Source organism: Bombina bombina, chromosome 7 (genome assembly GCF_027579735.1).
Source record: "Bombina bombina isolate aBomBom1 chromosome 7, aBomBom1.pri, whole genome shotgun sequence".
NCBI classification, from domain to species: domain Eukaryota; kingdom Metazoa; phylum Chordata; class Amphibia; order Anura; family Bombinatoridae; genus Bombina; species Bombina bombina.
In genome coordinates this window covers 478,255,287-478,261,281 of record NC_069505.1, presented here as the reverse complement: position 1 = coordinate 478,261,281, position 5,995 = coordinate 478,255,287, and the positions used below count along the sequence as shown (strand labels likewise).

At 39.3% G+C, this 5,995-nt stretch overlaps 1 pseudogene; it reads left to right on the top strand.

Annotated features, from left to right (window-relative positions):
- Positions 1-5,559, top strand: part of LOC128636451 (E3 ubiquitin/ISG15 ligase TRIM25-like) — a 34,525-nt pseudogene extending 28,966 nt beyond the window's left edge.
- Positions 5,560-5,995: the final 436 nt, after the last annotated feature.

Genomic DNA, 5,995 nt, shown 5'->3' with positions numbered 1-5,995 from the left:
AATATATACATGCTACAAACTGCAGTCAGAACCTTGAAGGGTTAAAAATAAAGAAGCAAGTTTGCCAGTAACAATCACAGCACACCCTGTACTGAATAAGAAGAGACTTTCAGTTTCATTTCCTGCTCAGGATACAACCATGGCGTCTGCTCCATCTGCCTGAGCATTTATACAGATCTTGTAACTCTCAGCTGTGGCCATAACTTCTGCCTGGGCTGTATTGAGAGTGTGCTGGGTACCCAGGAGGGGTCTGGGGTCTATACCTGTCCTGAATGCAGAGAAACTTTTAATACAAAACCTAAACTGCAGAAGAACATTACACTGTCTAACATAGTGAGAAATCTACATCCTACTCAGCTGGAGAAAAGAGAGACTGGGATCTTCTGCACTTACTGTATTCACTCTCCTGTACCTGCTGCTAAATCCTGTCTGCATTGTGAGGCTTCTCTGTGTGATGCCCACCTGAGTGTACACAGCAAGTCTGAGGAACACGTCTTAACTGAACCCACCACTTCCTGGGGTAACAGAAAATGCTCCACCCACAAGAAGCTCCTGGAATATTACTGCACTGAGGTTGCTGCCTGTATCTGTGTGTCCTGCTCCCTGGCCGGAGAGCACAGGGGACACCAGGTGGAGCTGCTGAATAAGGCTTCTGAGAAGAAGAAAAAGAAACTGAGAAATGTTCTGCAGAAACTGACCACAAAGAGAGAGAAGACTGAGAAAAGAGTCCAGAGTCTGCAGGAGCACAGGAGAGGGGTGCAAGAGAAAGCAGCTGGGGTAACAGAGAGACTCACTGCCCTGATTAGGGACATCAGGAAACAGTTTTAAGACCTAGAGAAGCGAGTCCTGAGTGACATCACACGGCAGCAGGAGCAGGTTTTACTCACAATCTCTGATCTGATCCAGCAGCTGGAAAAAGAGAAGGACTAGCTGACCAGGAAGATTTGTCACATTGAGGAGCTGTACAACATGACTGACCCATTAACTGTCCTACAAGAACAGGAATCACACAGAGATGACTTTTGTGGTGCTGAGAAGAGAGCTAATGAGGTCACACAGGGAGGTGATAAACAGGTTCCTGCTGGGGGGATTTGGATGAGGGTCTGATCTCAGTGACCTTATACAGAGGTTTAGCTGATATTGTGACTGATATAAAGAGAGGACTGTATATGCAGGTGACATCAGATATATTACTGGATATAAACACAGCTCATAATAATGTTATTGCATCAGGTGACCTAAAAACTGCATCTTGTACAGATATAGGCCAGCAGCAAACAGATACACCAGAGAGATTTACATCCTATGCTCAGGTATTAAGTACCAGGAGCTTTTTCTCAGGACGACATTACTGGGATGTGGAGACAAGTAATTCAGGGCACTGGTGCGTAGGGGTTTGTTATCCCAGCATGGTGAGGACAGGAGATAAGTCAGGGATAGGAGATAATGACAAGTCCTGGTGCGTTGATAGTGATTGTGCACTGCTACATAATACAATAGGTACCTTATTAGGCCCCCCTCTATCATGTGACAGAATAGGAATACTGCTGGACTATGAGGCTGGGCGTCTGTCCTTTTATAAACTGTGTGACCCAATCAGACACTTACACACTGTCACTGCCACCTTCACTGAGCCTCTTCATGCTGCATTCTATGTATTTAATGCCTGGGTGAGAGTAATGAGCTGTCACTTTGTTAGGAATACTCCAGCATTGCCAACAAATCCTAATGCAGAAAAAAAGACAAGAGAAACTTGTCACAAGAAAGCAAATAGTTCCAAATGAGGTGATTAACATCTTACTTACACCGGAAGGTGTCAGACGGCTCCCCCAATGCGGTCCCAATGACTGTTCCTTTATTTTTTACAGCAGGGCACTCGATCTGTTAGTACAAGCGACTGTTCAATTATCCAAAGACGCTTAACAATTTCAGCAGTTTCAGCAATACTGCCGTTTTGGCATTTCAAATTCAGTCAGCGTATTTATCTATTAAACTTATATAAAAAACTACATTGTGCAGACTATTGTCATATGTATGGTATAAGCACACACATTATTACATTTATACTCACATGCATATATACATATGAAAAAACAAGTGCACATTTATATATAAACACAAAACACACGTATAATAGCACACACACATACGTAAAACACACACAAATATTTAAATGCACACACACACATATAAGCATTCATGCAATCGCACACAAAAAATCATACGCACACACACAAATACTATGCACATATAAATAAAAACACACACTAATAATCACATGCACATACACATGAAAACATTCACACACACACACACACAAACACATGCACATACATACAAAAACACAAATAATAACATTCACATACACATGAAAACACTAACGCAGACACACTCACATACTCAATCAAATGCACATACACATGAAAACACACACACAAATAATCACATGCACAAACACAAGAATACACACACACAAGCATAAACATACAAATAATCACATACACATGAAAACACACACAGACATATACTCACACTAATAATCACAAGCACATACACATGAAAACACTCACACACACAAATATTCACATGCACAAACACAATTAAACAATCAAACACCCCACACACACACAGATAAGCACATGCACATGAAAACACTCAGACTGACACACACACAAATAATCACATGCACATACACATGAAAACATTCACACACACACAAATAATCACATGCACATACATATGAAAATACTCACACACACAAATAATTACATGCACATACACTTGAAAACACTCACACAGACACACACAAATAATCACATGCACATGAAAACACACACTAATAATCACATGCACATACACATGAATACACTCACACACAGTCACACACACAATCACATGCATATACATACAAAAACACAAATAATAACATTCACATACACATGAAAACACTAATGCAGACACACTCACATACTCAATCAAATGCACATACATACAAAAACACAAATAATAACATTCACATACACATAAAAACACTAATGCAGACACACTCACATACTCAATCAAATGCACATACACATGAAAACACTCAGACTGATGCACACACACAAATAATCTCATGCACATACACATGAAAACACTCACACACACAAATATTCACATACACATGTAAAACTCAAACAGACACACACACACAAATAATCACATGCACAAACACAAGAATACACACACACAAGCATAAACATACAAATAATCACATACACATGAAAACACACACAGACATATACTCGCACTAATAATCACAAGGACATACACATGAAAACACAAACACAAATATTTACATGCACAAACACAATAAAACAAACAGTCATAAACACCCCACACACACACAAATAATCTCATGCACATACACATGAAAACACTCACACATGATTTGCTTATTCTCTCCTCTTTCTATACGTGTTCCAGTCATATACCGACCCCCTGGCTCCTCAATTCAATTTCTAGATCACTTGGCTGCCTGGCTACCTTATTTCCTTCCCTCAGACACCCCTTCCCTCATTCATGGTGACTTCAACATCCCTCTTGACAATCCCACTACCTCCTCTGCAAAACATCTTCTGCAACTCACTTCCTCTTTCAGTTTGTCACAATGGACTGATTCTCCCACTCACAAAGATGGTCACTCCCTTGACCTGATCTTTAGCTATCGATGTACTCTCTCAAACTTCACAAACTCACCCTTTCCTTTTTCTGACCACCATCTCCTTACTTGAAACATATCATCCCTCCCTACAACTTTCCCTCCTTCTGCTCCTCACACCAAACTTCACAGAAACATGATGTCATTAGATCAACAACAGCTTTCTAATTCCCTCAAACTTCTCCTCTCATCCTTCTCCTCATTTTCCTGCCCTGACCATTCTATCTGCCACTATAACTCTACCCTTACATCCGTCCTTGACGATCTCGCCCCTCTTACCATAGCTCGGAAATCAAACACTCATCCTCAGGCCTGGCATACTCCTCTGACACAATACCTACGCAGATGTTCCCATACTGCTGAGCAGCACTGGAGAAAATCTAGGAATTCAGCTAATTTTCTCGATTACAAATTCATCTTGAACTCCTACTATTCTGCCCTTAATCTCCATAAGCAACATTACTTCTCTACTCTTATCTTTAATCTTTCTTCAAACTCAGAACGTTTGTTCTCCACTTTCAATACCCTTCTCTGCCCTCCCCCACCTCCTATTACAACTTCTCTGTCAGCTCAAGACTTTGCCAGCCACTTCAATAACAAAATCGACTCCATCAGAAATTAAATCAGCTCTCAACATAATTCCATTCTCTCACCCCCTCAAATGCTCTCAATCAACCACAACCCACATAACCTTAAACTTAGCTCATTCTCCCCTGTCACTGAGGAAGATGTTTCGGCACTTATACTGTGCTCTCACCTCACTACCTGTCCCCTTGACCCTATCCCCTCACAGCTACTCCCCTCCCTCTCTGCTACCCTCACCCCTATACTCACACACACTTTCAACCTCTCCCTCAGCACCGGTATATTTCCCTCATCGCTGAAACATGAACTGGTAACACCTATTCTCAAAAAACCTTCCCTTGATCCTACCTCCCCATCCAACTACCACCCTATTTCCCTCCTCCCTCTTGCATCAAAGCTTCTCGAAAAACTAGTTTATACACGCCTATCCCATTTCCTTACAATAAACTCCCTCCTTGACCCACTGCAATCTGGATTTTGTCCCCATCACTCCACAGAGACAGCAATTGTTAAGGTTACCAATGACCTACTTACAGCAAAATCAAAAGGCCACTTCTCTCTAATGTCAGGGTACAGGTAAATTACATATATATATATATATATATATATATATATGTATGTCAATAGGACAGGGAAATGTGTTTATGTATGAAACCATATTTTTATCAGATATTACTGAAATAGGGTTGAAATTCTGATGTCAGGATTTGATTCACAAAACCCCCACAATTTGAATACACATCTCAATACTAAATACAGACAGGATGTCTCCAAAGACTTTGACACTAAAGCATTTGCTCTTTAGTTGGAAGTGCAAAAATTCAGAGCACTCTTTGCCCCATGCTGTGGTGAGAGAGACGCTGAGTCTGTAATCAGCAGTAGAAAGCTGGTCAAAATCCCAAGGAACTGATAATTAACACAGACTTGTAAATGATTCCTGCTGTGCATGGAGACACATTCTGGGCCTATGAACTGGATAAACAGGTAAAATTCTGAATACACAGTGATTAGCATAGATGTGTAAATTAGTCCCTATTTGTATATTGAGGCAGTAAAAGAAAAAAAAAATTTGACCAGCTAAAAAGCACACGTTGCAATGTTGTTTTGAAATTTACTGAAGATATTGCAAATAAACATATTGAAAATATATTTCAGCATTGTAAGAAAATATATATTTTTAATAGATATGAGGCTGCCTATTTATGTGATATTAAATATAAACACATGAATATGGGAAACATGGACTCAAAAATAAAAACTTTTTTTTTTTATTCTCTCTGTTTTCCAGAAATCTAATGAAAATTATAAGAGCAACTGAGTTAATGAGGTATCTGGATGGATGAATGAATAAATGACAGTGTGTGATCTGCTGGCTTTTTGTACGGTTTTTGAACACTGCATAGAAATGAATGTGTATATATATATATATTTTGAAAGCATAAAATGTCTTAGCCTCTGTGTCTTTAAAGAATATAAATAGATATTTGTGGACCTAAAAAGAAAAGATTAATGACACTGTTTTTATTTCAGGTGGACCATGGGAAAATTCATGCAGGCAGAACTTGTTGGAGATATAGAACAGGCTGTATTTGTATAAATGATAATTAGCAGTATTCATTTGCTTAAATATAGTATAATGCTAAAGGCACATGATATTTCATATCAAAATAATCAGAAAATTTATATGATGCTGCTCCATCTATAATTAAT